Raw genomic sequence first — 18,946 nt, 5'->3', positions numbered from 1 at the left:
GCTCCATCTTTTGGGCCTAGAATCCACGGATTTACTGCCACTCCTGGCATAACCGTGGACAATACAAATTTTGTCCAAATGGATTACTTCCATTTATTTATAACGGACGACATCCTAAATCTGATTGTCCACAAAACAAATTTATATGCCACTCAATATATAAGGCAGAAACCTTCATCCACCCATGCCAGAGATTGGATGCCCACCAATTTGCAGGAATTAAAACATTTTTTGGGGCTCACCCTAAATATGGGTATTGTCAAAAAGCCCTCCATTAGGTCTTACTGATCAACAAGACCCGCCCAAGCCACCCCAGTATATTCTGCAGTAATGCCCAGTTCTCGTTATGAGACAATAATGAGGTTCCTCCACTTCAACGACAACGCACAGGCCCCCCCAAGTACCGATGCAAACCGGGATCGGTTGTTCAAAATTAGACCACTGATAAATTCCCTGAATAATTTATTTATGCAACTCTACACCCCTGAGCAGAATGTAAGTGTGGACGAATCCCTCCTCAACTTCCATGGAAGACTTAGCTTTCGCCAATATCTACCTTCCAAAAGGGCAAGATATTGCGTTGAGCTTTATAAACGGTGCGAAAGCGGGTCAGGATATACCACCGCCTTCAGGACTTATGAAGGGCGGGACCGCTCAATAAATGTTCCTGGATGACCCCCTGATCTTTCCACCAGCAGTAAGATCGTGTGGGAGATAATGCAGCCTCTGCTTCACAAGGGGTACCACCTGTACTGTGATAATTTTTATTAGAGTGTGCCCCTGTTTCGGCATTTGCATGCTGCAAGGACTGGGGCATGTGGTACCATGCACAAAAATCGAATTGGTTTTCCACAGCAATTAGTGGGGAAGCGCATGGTAAAGGGGGACTCCTGTGCTTATGCATCTGAGGAATTGCTGGCGGTCAAGTTCAGGGATCGCAAAGAAGTGTATGTGCTAAGCACGATTCATACCGCAGGAACAGTGGCAGTGAGGGAAAGGGGGGCAACATAGGACACGCACAAACCAGTGAGCGTGTCCGAATATAACAAATACATGGGGGGGTGGATTTAAGCGACCAGGTTTTACAGCCCTATTTAGTGAAGCGAAAAACAAAAACCTGGTACTAAAAAGTGGGCATTTATCTTTTACAGGTGGCCATCCACAATTCATTTGAACTCTACAAAAAAAAACAGAGGCAGACACATTAAAGAAAATTATTGAAGGCCTCATTTTTGACGTTCAGGACACCAGAGAATGCCCCCAGTCTGAGGATGTCACGCGACTGACTGAAAGACACTTCATCAGTCGGATTCCCCAAACACCAACTAGAAGCAACCCCAAGAAAAAGTGCCGCGTCTGCAGAAAAGACGGGCACCGCAAAGATCCCGATATTTCTGTCCATCATGTCCCTCGCAACGAGGCCTGTGCATTGAGCCATGTTTTAAAAAAATACCACACTGTTCTGAATTATTAGATTTTAGTTAATTAGTTGAAAATATATTTGCCCTACATTACTTTTTTATTTTTCCCCTGATTTTACTCCAAGGGTGAGGGAGGGAATGGGTGGGGGGTGGATGTCATGTTTGCTTATTTTCTAAAGTTCATCTGCTGGAGAGCTCCATTTGCATAAACATGCAATTTCTTATTTTAGAAAACTCAAAAAAATAAATTCCCATTATACCCCTAGATGAATATTTTGGGATTTCTGCTTCAAGAGCAGATATTTTGGAAGTGTTATAGAAACTCTGTTGAGCTTTGTAAAACCAGCTTTGAAAAAAAGCGATTTGTGAAATAAGCTTCTTCTATCGTCCGCCCTCCTACATCTCTATTTGATAATAAGGCCCACATATTTGGTATCCCCATGCACAGGAGAAGTGGCAGAAGGAGACTAATTTTGTCCGTGGTCTATACTGTGTGTGAAAAATGCTGGCATAAACTGACGCATTTGCTAAAAAATGGCTAATTTTATTTTGATCCATCTTATTCAAGAAACTTTCAGAAGAAAACTGGACTGTCTAAAAATATGATAAACCCCCTGAAGAAAACCTTGTGGGGTCTACTTGTGTGAATGAAGTCATTTATGGGGTGTTTCTAATGTTTCAGCAGCATTACGCCCCCCAGAAAACAGTATGCGGCTATAAAATCAAATGCAAAATTCCTGGACCGAAAAGGCCAAAAAGCCTCCTTTTATGCCAAGCCCTGGCACATGCCTGCACAGTGAATAAGGCACACATATTTGGTATCCCCATGCACGGGAGAAGTGGAAGAATGTGAAAGGAGATTAATTTTGTCCGTGGTCCATACTGTGTGTGAAAAATGCTAGCATAAACTGACGCAATTGCTAAATTCTTGAATTTTTTTCCAATTTTGCCCACTTTAGAGGAAAAAATAAAAATGATATATACTGACAAATGCCACTAAAACAAAGCCCTATCTGTCCTTTAAAAAGAGTGTAAAATTCAAAGATGAACTTTATTCACCTGCAGAGTTATAGTCATCTAAAGAAGCACATAGCAAAATTGTGAAATTTGCTCTGGTCATTTAGCTGTAAAACAGCCTAGTCCTTAACCGGTTAAAGAACTGCCATAAATCAAACCGGATATATCCTAATAGATTATCAATGTGACTATAGTCACCATTCAAATATATTGAGCTCTCACACTTAACAGGGATAGTATCATCCCAATCAGGGTTATCCAATAAACCTGAACCCAAAATATCAAGACACATACTCCAAAAATACTAAGCATGTGTTTTTTATTTAGAAAAAGGGAGCTCATTTTATTTATATGGAACATAGTTCAGATAGAGTGGGTACTCTCCTGTATAATTCACTACAACTTTATAATCCAGAGTGTAAAGACATACAAAACACTACATCGCTATATATTATATAAGTGATCACACATAGCACCAGGGACAATCCTGATAATCAGTATATATTATATAAGTTGTGGTGTTCTAGGTAATATCATCAAAAGTAGGTTATTTAGTGGTCAGTTCATAACCAATTCTGACACAGAAGATACATCTTTTGTACCTAAGAAATGCATATCTTTGGCCATCAAAGAACGTCCACTGTCAGGCAAATGTGTAATTGGCCCTTTCCTCACCAAGGTGCGAGATGTGTTGATTAAGAATTTCTCACTAGGGCATGTATCTAGCATCAGATAACATTCTCACCCAGGGTTAGAAGTAATTGCCCACACATCCTACCAAACATCTAAAGCTATGCAAATGAATACCTGTGATGTGTGTGCCATGTGGGCCAGATGAAACATGTGAGAGTGGCCTATGCTTAAAGAAAATATGATTCATCAAGGCAAACCCCATCATAATTGATATTTGTAGTGACCCACATAGCTAGTTATGATCAGGGGAAATAGCCCTCATATACAGTGAAGGAAATAAGTATTTGATTCCTTGCTGATTTTGTAAGTTTTCCCACTGTCAAAGACATGAATTTTTAGGCTAGGTTAATTTTACCAGTGAGAGATTATATAAAAAAAAAAAAAAAGAAAATCACATTGTCAAAATTATATATATTTATTTGCATTGTGCACAGAGAAATAAGTATTTGATCCCCTACCAACCATTAAGAGTTCAGCCTCCTCCAGACCAGTTACACGCTCCAAATCAACTTGGTGCCTGCATTAAAGACAGCTGTCTTAAATGGTCACCTGTATAAAAGACTCCTGTCCACAGACTCAATTAATCAGTCTGACTCTAACCTCTACAACATGGGCAAGACCAAAGAGCTTTCTAAGGATGTCAGGGACAAGATCATAGACCTGCACAAGGCTGGAATGGGCTACAAAACCATAAGTAAGACGCTGGGTGAGAAGGAGACAACTGTTGGTGCAATAGTAAGAAAATGGAAGACATACAAAATGACTGTCAATCGACATTGATCTGGGGCTCCAAGCAAAATCTCACCTCGTGGGGTATCCTTGATCCTGAGGAAGGTGAGAGCTCAGCCGAAAACTACACAGGGGGAACTTGTTAATGATCTCAAGGCAGCTGGGACCACAGTCACCAAGAAAACCATTGGTAACACATTACGCCATAATGGATTCAAATCCTGCAGTGCCCGCAAGGTCCCCCTGCTCAAGAAGGCACATGTACAGGCCCGTCTGAAGTTTGCAAATGAAGATCTGGATGATTCTGAGAGTGATTGGGAGAAGGTGCTGTGGTCAGATGGGACTAAAATTGAGCTCTTTGGCATTAACTCAACTCGCCGTGTTTGGAGGAAGAGAAATGCTGCCTATGACCCAAAGAACTACTTCACTGCATCAATGGGAGAATGGATGGAGCCGTGTACCGCCAAATCCTGAGTGACAACCTCCTTCCCTCCACCAGGACATTAAAAATGGCTCGTGGCTGGGTCTTCCAGCACGACAATGACCCGAAACATACAGCCAAGGCAACAAAGGAGTGGCTCAAAAAGAAGCACATTAAGGTCATGGAGTGGCCTAGCCAGTCTCCAGACCTTAATCCCATCGAAAACTTATGGAGGGAGCTGAAGATCCGAGTTGCCAAGCGACAGCCTCGAAATCTTAATGATTTACAGATGATCTGCAAAGAGGAGTGGGCCAAAATTCCATCTAACATGTGTGCAAACCTCATCATCAACTACAAAAAACGTCTGACTGCCGTGCTTGCCAACAAGGGTTTTACCACCAAGTATTAAGTCTTGTTTGCCAAAGGGATCAAATACTTATTTCTCTGTGCACAATGCAAATAAATATATATAATTTTGACAATGTGATTTTCAGTTTTTTTTTTATATATAATCTATCTCTCACTGGTAAAATTAACATATCCTAAAAATTCTAGACTGTTCATGTCTTTGACAGTGGGCAAACTTACAAAATCAGCAAGGGATCAAATACTTATTTCCTTCACTGTATATGTCAAATTCACATCCCTACACCCAGAGGAAATACCTGGAATTGGCTAAAAACATGGGCCTATTACAGCGATGTTTGATATGCCCTGGTTGGTAAATGTCTGCACAGGTGAATGTAGGTAATATTATATTTCTAGGGGATTCCTGCAAGAACACATGACCACTTTTATGTTTCTCTATAGAAATACAACTGTGTAATGGGAGGAGTACGCTTCATTATCATGAACAGCCTCCTCTTAGTGACATCACCAGCTAGTGAACTGGATATTTTATTTCAGATATAGCAAAAAGAAGTAATCCAAAATTAGGTATAATGTTTCGGTCTATACATTCGACCTTCTTCCGACACGGATTACGTCCGTGGATATGCGGCGCTTCTGACCTCGGTCGCTGTTAGGTAATGGCGCTCATTACCTAACAGCGAAACGTTATACCTAATTTTGTGTTACTACTTTTCGCTATATGTGAAATAAAATATCACTTATTGCATAATACCTTGGAGTGCTGAGTTCCTATTTTTTAAATACACACATATTGTCACGTTGGGTTCATGGACCAACTGGGCCGTACCACCTTGGCGGTATGGCAGCTGGCCAACAGGGCGCAGGTTACAGTCTATAGTTTGTATAGGGTACCTGTGACAGCTTGGACAGTAGCAAGGCAGGCTCGGCTCGGACTAGGCAGAAAATAGACGTCAGGCGTGGTGAAGCAGGACAGGCGTAGTATACAGCACAGCATGACTTTGGCTCAGCACGGCACTCGACCAGGATAGCACGGGATACAGGTAACAGGATACAGGAAAAGGGAACTGTAAAGGATCTGCCAGACACAGCTTCTGTGTCGACGCCCGTGGTTAGTCACTCTGCACCTACTCCTAAGTCTGCTCGAGTGACACCTTCTTCTATCAATCAGCCTGGGAGGCTGAGGAGTGGGAGAGCCTATCACCGCCTGGCCAGACGGAGCTAGCACCTCCCCTCTGTCTATTTATACCTTCTCTTCATGTAACTCCTTTGCCTGTGATTCTTTTAGTCTGTTTCCTGGCTCTGCTGTTACTGCTTGTGCTACTTGTCTTCTGCTTCATATTGACCCTGGCTTGACTGACTTTTCTCCTGCTCTGCATTTTGTACCTCGTCCACTCCTTATTTGACTCGGCTCGTTCACTATTCTTGTTGCTCACGGGGTTGCCGTGGGCAACAGCCCCATTACCCTTAGCTTCTGTGTACCCTTGCCTGTTTGTCTTTCATGCACTTAGTGAGCGTAGGGACCGTCGCCCAGTTGTACGCCGTCGCTTAGGACGGGTCGTTGCAAGTAGGCAGGGACTGAGTGGCGGGTAGATTAGGGCTCACCTCTCTGTCTCCCTACCCCGCCATTACATAATCACAGGCCCATATACCTTTTCTACCCTGGTCCCTGTCACAACTATGGACCCCCTTTAGACCCTGGCTCAGCAAATGCAGGGCCTCTCCCTACAGGTCCAAGCCCTGGCTCAGAGCGGCAACCAGCAAGATGCTACCCTGGTAGTGCCCCCACCTCACCTCTTGAAACCCACCTCAAGTTGCCTGACCGGTTCTCAGGGGACCGGAAGACTTTTTTTCTCCTTTCGGGAGAGTTTTAGGCTCTATTTCCGTCTAAAGCCCCACTCCTCAGGTTCCGAGAGCCAGCGAGTGGGTGTAATTATGTCCCGGCTCCAGGACGGGCCCCAAGAATGGGCCTTCTCCTTGGCTCCCGACGCCCCTGAACTTTCCTCTGTTGACCTTTTTTTTTCTGCTCTCGGGCTCATTTATGACGAGACTGACAAGCCTGCCTTTGCCGAGAGTCAGCTGGTGAACTTACGTCGGGGTAAGAGACCCGTTGAGGAGTACTGTTCGGACTTTAGGAAGTGGTGTGTAGCTTCTTGGTGGAATGACCCTGCCTTGAGGTGCCAGTTTAGATTGGGTCTGTCGAACGCCCTGAAGGACCTGTTAGTTAGCGATCCCTCTTCTGACTCTCTAGATCAGGTTATGGCTTTAGCGGTACGACTTGACCGATGTCTCAGGGAACGACGAATTGAACGGTTTTGTGCCTTCTCCTCTGGCTCCCGAAGTTCCGTTGCTTCGTTCTTCCGCGGAAAACTCGGATGAACCAATGCAACTCGGGGCCTCCGTGTCTCCCCAACAACGTAGAGACATCCGCAGGAAGAATGGTCTCTGCTTCTACTGTGGGGATGACAAACATCAAGTGAACAACTGTCCTAGGCGTAAGAATAAGCAGCCGGAAGAACTTCCGCGCCTAAGTGATCATCGGGGGGGGGGGGGGGTCACTTGGGCGCACAGGTATTTCCTGTAAATATGAAACCTAATAAGATCTTGCTTCCCTTTCAGGTCTCTTTTGGTGGTAGGTCTGCTACCGGCAGTGCCTTCGTGGATTCAGGGTCTTCTGCTAATATTATGTCTGTGGAATTTGCTATGTCTCTAGCTATGCCATTGATTGATTTGCCTAAACCTGTCCCGGTAGTGGGTATCGACTCCACTCCTCTTGCTAATGGTTATTTTACGCAGCAAACCCCTGTTTTTGAACTCCTTGTTGGCTCCATGCATTTGGAGCAGTGCTCTGTACTGGTTATGCAGGGATTATCGTCCGATTTGGTTTTAGGCCTTCCCTGGTTGCAGTTGCATAATCCCACGTTTAACTGGAATACTGGGGATCTTACCAAATGGGGTAATGAATGTTTGACGTCATGTTTTTCTGTTCATTTTATTTCTCTCCCTGAGGAGGTGAACACTCTACCTGAGTTTATTCAGGACTTCGCTGATGTTTTTTCTAAAAAGGCCTCTGAAGTGTTACCTCCTCATAGAGAATATGATTGCGCAATTGATTTGGTACCAGGAGCTAAGCTCCCTAAGGGTAGGATATTTAATCTCTCTTGTCCTGAACGTGAAGCCATGAGAGAGTATATCCAGGAATGCCTGGCCAAGGGTTACATTCGCCCCTCTACTTCGCCGGTAGGTGCTGGCTTCTTCGTAGGGAAGAAGGATGGTGGTCTTAGGCCGTGCATTGATTACCGAAACTTGAATAAGGCCACTGTAAGGAACCAGTATCCCCTTCCTTTGATTCCTGATCTCTTTAATCAGGTTCAGGGGGCCCAATGGTTCTCTAAGTTTGATCTACGGGGGGCTTATAACCTTATCCGCATCAAATAGGGGGATGAGTGGAAGACTGCGTTTAACACGCCCGAAGGTCATTTCGAATACCTCGTCATGCCCTTTGGGTTGTGTAATGCTCCCGCGGTCTTCCAGAATTTCATAAATGAGATTTTAAGAGACTACCTGGGGGTATTTCTTGTAGTGTACCTTGATGACATCCTAGTGTTTTCCAAGGACTGGTCCTCCCACATTGAGCATGTCAGGAAGGTGCTCCAGGTCCTTCGGGAAAACAAACTGTTTGCTAAAACCGAAAAATGTGTGTTTGGGGTGCAGGAGATACAATTTTTGGGTCAAATCCTCACTCCTCATGAATTCCGCATGGACCCTGCCAAGGTTCAGGCTGTGGCGGAATGGGTCCAACCTGCCTCCCTGAAGGCGTTACAGTGCTTCCTGGGGTTTGCTAATTATTACAGGAGATTTATTGCTAACTTCTCGGTCATCGCTAAGCCTATTACGGATCTCACTCGCAAAGGTGCTGATCTCTTCCATTGGCCTCCAGAGGCGGTCCAGGCTTTAAAGATCCTTAAGAAGTGCTTTATCTCGGCCCCAGTGCTGATTCAGCCTAACCAAATGGAGCCATTTATCGTGGAGGTTGACGCCTCCGAGGTGGGAGTGGGTGCTGTCTTGTCCCAGGGTACCAGGTCCCTCACCCATCTCCGTCCCTGTGCCTACTTCTCCAGGAAGTTCTCACCCACTGAGAGTAACTACGACATTGGCAACCGCGAACTCTTAGCCATTAAATGGGCATTTGAAGAGTGGCGCCACTTCCTGGAGGGGGCTAGGCACCAGGTTACGGTCCTTACCGACCACAAAAATCTGGTTTTCCTAGAGTCTGCCCGGAGGCTAAACCCGAGACAAGCTCGATGGGCGTTATTTTTTACTAGATTCAACTTTTTTGTCACCTATAGGGCTGGGTCTAAAAATATTAAAGATGATACACTGTCGCATAGCTTCATGGCCAGCCCTCCTTCGGAGGAAGATCCTGCTTGTGTTTTGCCTCCAGGTATAATCATTTCCTCTGTTGATTCTGACTTAGCCTCCGAAATTGCGGCTGATCAAGGTTCAGCTCCCGGGAACCTTCCTGAGAACAAGCTGTTTGTTCCCCTGCAATTCCGGCTAAGGGTACTCAGGGAAAATCATGACCCTGCACTATCTGGCCATCCAGGCACCCTGGGTACCAAGCACCTCATTGCCAGAAACTATTGGTGCCCTGGGTTGCTTAAAGATGTTAAGGCCTACGTCGCCGCTTGTGAAATTTGTGCTAGGTCCAAGACTCCCAGGTCCTGACCAGCGGGCTTACTATGTTCTTTGCCCATTCCCTATAGACCTTGGACCCATATCTCCTTGGATTTTATCACCGATTTGCCTCCATCTCAAGGCAAGTTGGTGGTGTGGGTGGTAGTAGACCGCTTCAGTAAGATGTGCCACTTTGTGCCCCTCAAGAAACTACCCAATGCTAAGACGTTAGCTACCTTGTTTATCAAACACATCCTGCGTCTCCATGGGGTTCCTGTCAATATTGTTTCTGACAGAGGGGTACAATTTGTTTCATTGTTTTGGAGGGCCTTCTGTAAAAAGTTGGAGATTGATCTGTCCTTCTCTTCGGCCTTCCATCCTGAAACGAATGGCCAAACTGAGCGGACTAATCAGTCTCTAGAACAATATTTAAGGTGTTTTATCTCTGACTGTCAATATGATTGGGTCTCCTTCATTTCCCTCGCTGAATTTTCCCTTAATAACCGGGTCAGTAACTCGTCAGGGGTCTCCCCCTTTTTCTGTAATTTTGGGTTTAATCCACGGTTCTCCTCCGTTTAACCTGGTGGTTCCAACAATCCTGAGGTAGATGTCGTTCATCGGGAACTGTGCACAGTCTGGGCCCAGGTTCAGAAGAACCTAGAGGTGTCCCAGAGCATAGAAAAGACCCAGGCAGATAGAAGACGTTCTGCTAATCCCTTGTTTGCGGTTGGGGATCTGGTGTGGCTGTCTTCAAGAAATTTGCCCCTTAAAGTCCCGTCCCAAAAATTTGCTCCCAGGTATATAGGGCCGTATAAGGTCATTCAAGTCCTTAACCCTGTCTCCTTCCGACTGGAGTTGCCCCCGTCTTTTCGAGTGCATGACGTCTTTCATGCCTCCCTCCTTAAACGCTGCTCCCCGTCCTTGGCTCCCTCGAGGAAACCTCCGGTCCCTGTTCTCACCCCTGAGGGGGTAGAATTCGAGGTGGCCAAGATTTTGGACAACAGGATGGTCCAAGGCTCCCTCCAGTACCTGGTCCATTGGAGAGGATACGGGCCTGAGGAGAGGACTTGGGTACCTGCCCAGAATGTTCACGCTGGGGTATTGCTCAGGAGGTTCCACCTTAGTTTCCCCAATAAACCAGGTCCACCTAGAAAGGGTCCGGTGGCCCCTCATAAAAGGGGGGGTACTGTAAAGGATTTGCCAGACAGAGCTTCTGTATCGACGCCCATGGGCAATCAGTCTGCACCTGCTCCTATGTCTGTGAGACTGACTCCATCTTCCACCACTCAGGATGGCAGGCTTAGGAGTGGGAGAGCCTATCACAGCCTGGCCAGACGGAGCTAGCTCCCGCCCACTGTCTATTTATACCTGCCTTTCCTGTTCCTCCTTTGCCTGTGATTCTTCTATGCTTGTTTCCTGGCTTGCTGCTGCTGCTTGTACTACTCATCCTCTGCTTGTTATTGACCTTGGCTTTCTGACCAGTCTCCTGCTCAGCGTTTTTGTACCTCGTTCTCTCCTGGTTTGACTCGGCTCGTTCACTACTCTTGTTGCTCATGGTGTCTCTGTGGGCAGCTGCCCCGTTTCCCTAGCTTCTGTGTACCCTTGTCTGTTTGTCTGTCTTGCACTTACTGAGCGTAGGGACCGTCGCCCAGTTGTACACCGTCGCTTAGGACGGGTCGTTGCAAGTAGGCAGGGACTGAGTGGCGGGTAGATTAGGGCTCACCTGTCTGTCTCCCTACCCTGTCATTATAGTAGGTGTCTCCATTCCTGCAGAGCCAGCTTGATGGCCAGTAACTCCCAGTCCCCAATCGAGTAGTTGCGCTCTGCAGAAGAAAACAGCTTGGAGTAGTAACCACATACCACCGTCTTGCCTTTCGAACCCCTCTGGAACAATAGAGCCCCGGCACCAATAGAGGAGGCGTCCACCTCTAACGAAAACTGCAGGGACACATCAGGATGGTGCAGAATGGAGGCAGACATGAAGGCTTTCTTTAAGGTTTCAAATGCGATCTCCGCCTCTGGAGTCCATACTTTGGCATTCATACCCTTTTTAGTGAGGGTCGAGATGGGAGCTGTCAGAGAAGAGAAGTTGGGGATGAATAGTCTGTAGAAGTTGGCGAATCCCAGAAAGCGTTGTATGGCCCTTAAGCCTTGGGGACGTGGCCACTCCAGGACAGCCTTGACCTTTTCAGGGTCCATCTTAAGACCCCTATCAGAGATAATGTAGCCCAGGAAGGGTAGAGACTTCTCTTGGAACACACACTTCTCCAACTTGGCGTAGAGATGATTCTCTCTTAATCTAAGCAACACCTGGCGGACATGGCCCTGATGAGTCACAAGATCTGGGGAAAAAATTAAGATATCATCGAGATACACCACAACACAGACATAGAGGAGGTCACGAAATATGTCATTCACAAATTCTTGAAATACTGCAGGAGCGTTACACAGGCCGAAGGGCATGACCAAATATTCGTAGTGTCCATCACGTGTGTTAAAGGCAGTCTTCCACTCGTCTCCCTGACGGATCCGGATTAGATTGTAGGCCCCCCGCAGGTCAAGCTTGGAAAAAAGTTTCGCCCCCCCCGTATACGATCAAAGAGCTCAGAAATCAACGGCAAGGGGTACCTGTTCTTCACCGTGATCTGATTGAGACCCCGGTAGTCAATGCAGGGTCGAAGGGATCCATCCTTCTTTTTGACAAAGAAAAACCCTGCTCCGGCCGGGGATGAAGACTTTCGTATGAAGCCCCTCTCTAGATTCTCTTTAATGTAAGCCGACATAGACTGGGTCTCTGGCAAGGAAAGAGGGTATACTCTACCGCGAGGAGGAGAAGAGTCAGGAACCAAGTCAATAGGACAGTCGTATTCTCGATGTGGTGGCAATATCTCTGCCTCCTTTTTGTCGAAGACATCAGCGAACTGAGAGTAACAAGGAGGTAGCCCTGTCAATGACTGAAGCAAAGAAGGATGGACATGGCCCAGATAGCGGTCTAGACACTTGGGACCCCACTGAAGAACCTCTCCAGAGTTCCAATTCAGGGCTGGGGCGTGAAGACGGAGCCAAGGCAAACCCAGCAGCACGGGGTTGACGGCCTTGGACAGGACATACAGAGAGATCAGCTCGGAATGAAGAGCTCCCACCTGGAGTCTCAACGGCTTGGTCACAGACAATACTGGGTCAGGCAAAGGCAGTCCATCTACCGAGGCAACGATCAATGGTCTCTCCAGCAAAACAGTGGGCAACTGAAGGAGATCCACAAGGTCTTGACAGATTAAATTGGCTGCGGAGCCAGAGTCCAGGTAGACAGAGACTGGATGAGGTCTCCCGCCAGCGACAATGGTCACAGGAATGAACAGCTTGGACGAGAATTCTCTATCAAGTGCAGTAGCGCCCAGGGTTGTCTCTCCAACCAATCCCAGACATTGGGGTTTCTTAGGCCTCTGGAGACACAGACGCACGACATGGCCAGCGAGGCCGCAATACAGACAGACTCCAGAGGTGCGCCTGTGCTGTTTCTCCCGTTCAGACAGTTTACGCTGATCCACCTGCATTGGGACCTCGGGCGCAGCAGAAGAAGAGGGCAAGAGGGGATGCTGAAAGTTGGGCGCCAGTCTAGGAAGCCATCTCTCCTGAAGAATCTCTTGGGATCTCTCTCTGAGCCTTATGTCCACGAGGGTAGCCAGTAGAATCAGATCATCCAGGGCAGCTGGGAGATCTCGAGCAGCCAGTTCGTCTTTGATCTCAGGCGATAGGCCATGCTAGAAGGATGCTACCAAGGTCTCATTGTTCCAAGACAATTCTCCTGCCAGGGTCCGGAACTGGATGGTGTATTCGCCCACGGAGGCGTCCTCCTGACGCAGGTTATAAATAGCAGTGGCTGCCGATGCGGCTCGTCCGGGCTCCTCAAATACGGAACGGAACAACCGCATAAATCCCAGGAAGTCTCTGGTCACGGGTCCCTGTCGTTCCCAGATTGGATTTGCCCACACCAGGGCCTTGCTGGCGAGTAGGTATACAATAAAGGCGATCCTGGCTCCGTCCGAAGGAAATGCTTGGGCGTGCAGAGTGAAGTGGATCTGGCATTGGTTCAGGAACCCCCTGCACAAACTTGCATCTCCATGAAACCGCGGTGGCAATGGCAGCGAGAACTGAGAATCCGAACTGGAGCTGCCAGGAGGTGTAGCTGGAGGGTCCGGGGTAGCAGCTGGCCAACAAGGTACAAAACAATGTCTTTAGTTCAGAACGGGTACCTGAGGCAATGTAGACAGTGGCAGGAACACGACTTGGCTTTCACAGCAGGTGATGCCGCGGATGCAGCGGGAAGACACGATTTGGCTTTCACAGCAGGTGACGCCGCGGATGCAGCGGGAAGACACGACTTGGCTTTCACAGCAGGAGATGATAGTACGGGATACAGGATACAGGCAGCAGGAACGGGTAACACTGGGAACTGGAAAAAACTGGGAGACCTTTAGCAAGACAGACTAGGGTATACAACAACGCTCAGGCAAGGAACCAGTGGGCAGAGCCCCTTTTTATAGTCCAGCAGCCATTTGGGCTGATAACTGATTTCTGACAGCTGGACGCGTACTGGCCCTTTAAGGCCGGGCGCGCACGCCCTGCGGGGAACAGCACGAGGACCCGGAAGAAAGTGCCGGCGTCTGCCAGAAGGAGGAGGACGCCGAGCAGAGAGGTGTCCATGGCCGGGATCGTCAGGGGGTGAGTTAGAACGGCGATCCCCGGCCATGGACGTAACACAGTCCATGCCAGAATGTAGCCACCAGGGCCTCATTGTTCCATAACAGTTCTCCCGCCAGGGTGCGGAATTGGATGGTGTACTCGCCCACAGAGATGTCTCCTTGGCGTAGGTTCAGCAAGGAAGGCGCTGCAGAGGAGACTCGTCCAGGCTCTTCAAACACTGTGCGAAATGTTCGGAGGATCCCCTGGAAGTCACGGGTCTCTGGTCCTTGTCTCTCCCAGATATGGTTTGCCCATGCAAGGGCCTTGCCAGTAAGAAGAGAGATGATGAAATCGACCCTTGCGCCATCAGACGAAAATGCCCTTGAATACAGGCTGAAGTGGATCTGGCACTGGTTCAAAAATCCACGACAGGTACTTGTGTCTCCATCATAGCGGTCAGGAAGTGGCAAGGAAAAACGAGGATCTACACTGCCAGGAGGTGTAATCTGAGGAACAGTACTGCAAGGAGGTGTAGTAGGAGAAACGGCAGCTAGTGGCTCCTGCCGACGTACGAGAATATTCAAGGACTGGAGGAGTTGGTCCTGTCGAGACCGGAGGTCTAGCATATCTGCCCACATCTCTTGTGACGTCGTCATGGTCTTGGATCGACCAGCGGGGTCCATGGCCTGAGCGTACGGTCACGTTGGGTTCGTGGACCCACTGGGCCGTACCGCCTTGGTGGTATGGCAGCTGGCCAACAGGGCGCAGGTCACAGTCCACAGTTCGTATAAGGTACCTGTGGCAGCTCGGACAGTAGCAAGGAAGGCTCGGCTGGGACTATGCAGCGGGTAAACGTCAGGCGTGGAACAGCAGGATAGGAGTAGATACAACACAGCACGACTACAGCACGGCACTAGAACAGGATAGAACGGGATACAGGATATGGGATACAGGAAACACTGGAACTGGAAAACACTAGGAGACCATTAGCTTAGACAAACTAGGATATGACAAACAATGCTCAGGCATAGAAGCATGGGGCTGGACCCCTCATATAGTCCAGGCACTAATGGGCTGATTAAAACATTAAAGTCCGGTGTGTGCGCTGCCCCTTTAAGAGCGGGCACGAGCGTGCGCGCGCACCCGACGGGACCCGGCCAAGGTGAGTAGAAGTGAGCCCTGGCGTCTCCTGAGGAGGAGACTGGGGCCAGCGCTCGCCAACCCATGGCTGCGGCCATCAGGGGGAGAGTGAAACTGACGACCCGCAGTCATGGACATGACAACCGCAACATTGAGATTTGGAGAGTTGGGTAAGAAATTTAGGCAAAGGGGTTACCCCAAATCGATCATAGATGCTAATATGGATAGGGCCACTGAGTTCTCCAGAGAGAAACTACTTTCCAATACTTCAGAAAACAATGCAGGAACCAGAAAGGTGAATAGGGCCCCTTTCGTCTCTACCTATACAGAGCACAGCGACCACATAGCCAAAATCATCAGAAGACATTGGCCCATCCTCAATAGTAGTCTAAGACATATCCCCGAGTTTGAGATACCCCCACTTTTCTCCTATAGACGCTCACCCAATCTTAAGGACAAACTGCAAAATAGAAGAAAAGAGTGATCCAGCGATGATGGTAATTAAAAGGGAAAAACACGTCCCATGTTTATTGAAGAAATCCTTAAAATCGAAATGGAGACACAGTCCCAAGGTAGGAGTAGTCAGGGTGTATACCCGAGCCTACGCGTTTCGAACGCGGTCTGCGTTCTTAGTCATGGCAGGACTTTCGATTTTAAGGATTTCTTCAATAAACATGGGACGTGTTTTTCCCTTTTAATTACCATCATCGCTGGATCACTCTTTTCTTCTATTTTGCTGTTCCACACCGCGGGCCGGTGCGGGGATCCGAGCGACGCTGCTGGAGACGCAGACCGGTGAGCTGGAGGTTCTCTCCCTGTTAAGGACAAACTGGATAGAGCAGCTATTGACGGCATTATCTAGCCATGCGCAGGATGGGCTGTTATCATTGCCTGTCCTGCATTAATTGCAACTTTATGATTAAAAGGCCACGTTTTCAATCCTATTACTGACATGGAAACTAAAATTAGACATTACTTAACCTGTAATTTCACTTATGTAATCTATCTTCTTGAATGTCCATGCAAGCTTTGGTACATTGGAGAAACTACATTAGAACTCAAATTACGCCTTAACAATCACCGGTTCACAATCAGGAATAAGAGACTAGATCTACCTGTCTCCAAACATTTCACTGAACTTGGTCACACTGAAAAGCAGTTGAAGTTCAGGCTAATCTACCACATTCCACCTCTGAAACGAGGTGGCGATAGGGTGGCATCACTCAAAAAAAGAGAACTTGAGTGGATATTCAGGCTCAATACACTCAGACCATATGGCCCTAACGTAGATTTAAATTAGGTGGAGCAGGCCCTGGATGAGCGACCCGGTGGTCCATTGCAGAATGCGTTCTTTCTCTCTCCCTCTGTAGTAGTTTAACTATATGCTTTTAATTTATTGTATTTTTATGCTTTGTTCCTAGGGACTTCGACTTCTCCAAAAAAGAATTGGAAGATGAATCCTCCCCCGTTTTGGACACACAGAGTTTTTCTGTATACTTTTGTTTTGATCCTTCTTTCGGTTTGGCAACTGTACTTTTCTCTTTTTTCATATTATACCAGGATCATTTTTATTGTCCCTCAAATATTGATATTATGTATTGATCTATATACTTTGGATAGTTTAATAATAAATTCTGGCTGTTTATAGCACCTGGTGTCGATACAACTAATTTGCTTACATTTTTGGGTACTGGGTTGGGGGGGGGGGGGGCTTACTTAGGCGACTGTAGGTGACTTGTCCCATGACCTTTTATACCCCTAGCTGAGTTCCCCATGACGTGTGGTCCCTGCGACGGGTTGTACCCTTTTACACTGGGCTCAGATTTCGCAGGCAGTTAAATGTACTTCCCAGCTGTATTTATCTGATTTTGCATTTATGAACAGGTCTCCATTCGTGTTGTTTTCCAATTTATTTTATTACAGCCAGCTTTTCTTTATTCCATATGTCTTACCTGTTTAGCCTAGTCATGACATGCAATGTGTCATCTTCACTGCTAGGTGGCACTATTGACTTTTACTTCCCTTAGCATCTATTTATATATCTTTCCCTGTGCTAATTATTCATATTGCCAGGTTTTGATCCTGTTATAAATATGTTTCCCTAACTACCTCTTTTACTCTGCTGAACTGTAAAGATAAAGATTTTTTTGCAGGAGACCGCACGCATGCGCAGTGTGCCCGCACTACGATCGTGCTTCTCCCTACTCTGTATATCACATGTGCGCATGCACAGTTGTGACGCCGATGTAGCGAGCTCTTTATTACAAGTGTTGTCCAGCGGTGAGTAACATCTCTTCCTCCTCCCACTTCAATCTTTATATTATTTATGTACATTCACCACACCACCAATGCATATGAACACACTTTTTGGTTACTAATGTTCCCATCTATCTGATGGATATTGATCACATTAATGGTACATTTACATTACATGTCACATGACCAATAGGCGATATTATGAGTTGTACAAATACTAATGATTATTATTTATTTCACAATGTGTTAAGGATCTGCCAGGCACAGCTTCTGTATCCACGCCCATAGGTATTCAGTCTGCACCTGCTTCTATGTCTGTGAGACTGACTCCATCTTCCACCACTCAGGATGGCAGGCTTAGGAGTGGGAGAGCCTATCACAGCCTGGCCAGACGGAGCTAGCTCCCGCCCACTGTCTATTTATACCTGCCTTTCCTGTTCCTCCTTTGCTTGTGATTCTTCTCTGTTGGTTTCCTGGCCCTGCTGCAGCTTCTTGAACTACTTGTCCCTGCTTCGTATTGACCCTGGCTTACTGACTACTCTTCTGCTCTGCGTTTGGTACCTCGTACACTCCTGGTTTTACTCGGCTTGTTCACTACTCTCCTGCTCTGCGTTTGGCACCTCGTACTCTCCTGGTTTGACTCGGCTCGTTTACTACTCTTGTTGCTCACGGTGTTGCCATGGGCAACTGCCCCGCTTCCCTTTGTTCTGTGTTTCCTTGCCTGGTTGTCTGTCGTGCACTTACTGAGTGTAGGGACCGTCGCCCAGTTGTACCCCGTCGCCTAGGGCGGGTCGTTGCAAGTAGGCAGGGACTGAGTGGCGGGTAGATTAGGGCTCACTTGTCTGTTTCCCTATCCTTGTCATTACACAATGTATATATGATTTTACTTATGAAAATTTGATTGTAACACTGTATGACCAGTGTATTTAATCCCACACTTGAGTGTCAGTCACTGCTTGAGAAAGATCCCAGTAACCTTGCTCGAAACGTTGCCTGTGGGGTGAATAAACGTACCTCTTTTTTCACTCACTACTTTGGAGTGCTGCCTCAATTATTTTTGTCTGCTATCTATCTGAGGGCTGGTAGCCTGAGCCTAGGGGGAGTTGCACCCACTACTGGAGCTGTGCTGCTTTCTTTTTTTGTCTATGTATGTGTAAAGGATCTGCCAGACACAGCTTCTGTGTCGACGCCCGTGGTTAATCAGTCTGCACCTGCCCCTAGGTCTGATAGAGTGACTCGATCTGCTACCAGTCAGGCTGGTGAGCTGAGGAGTGGGATAACCTATCACAGCCTGGCCAGACGGAGCTAGCTCCCGCCCTCTGTCTATTTATACCTTCATTTCCTGCTTGTCTTTGCCTGTGATTTTCTTGTGAACACTCTACCTGAGTTTATTCAGGACTTCGCTGTTTTTTCTAAAAAGGCCTCCAAAGTGTTACCTCCTCATAGAGAATACGATTGCGCTATCTATTTGGTACCAGGAGCTAAGCTCCCTAAGGGTAGGATATTTATTCTCTCTTTTCCCGAACGTGAAGCCATGAGA

This window comes from Rhinoderma darwinii, chromosome 1 (genome assembly GCF_050947455.1).
Source record: "Rhinoderma darwinii isolate aRhiDar2 chromosome 1, aRhiDar2.hap1, whole genome shotgun sequence".
Classification (NCBI taxonomy): domain Eukaryota; kingdom Metazoa; phylum Chordata; class Amphibia; order Anura; family Rhinodermatidae; genus Rhinoderma; species Rhinoderma darwinii.
This window is presented reverse-complemented; position numbering follows the sequence as displayed.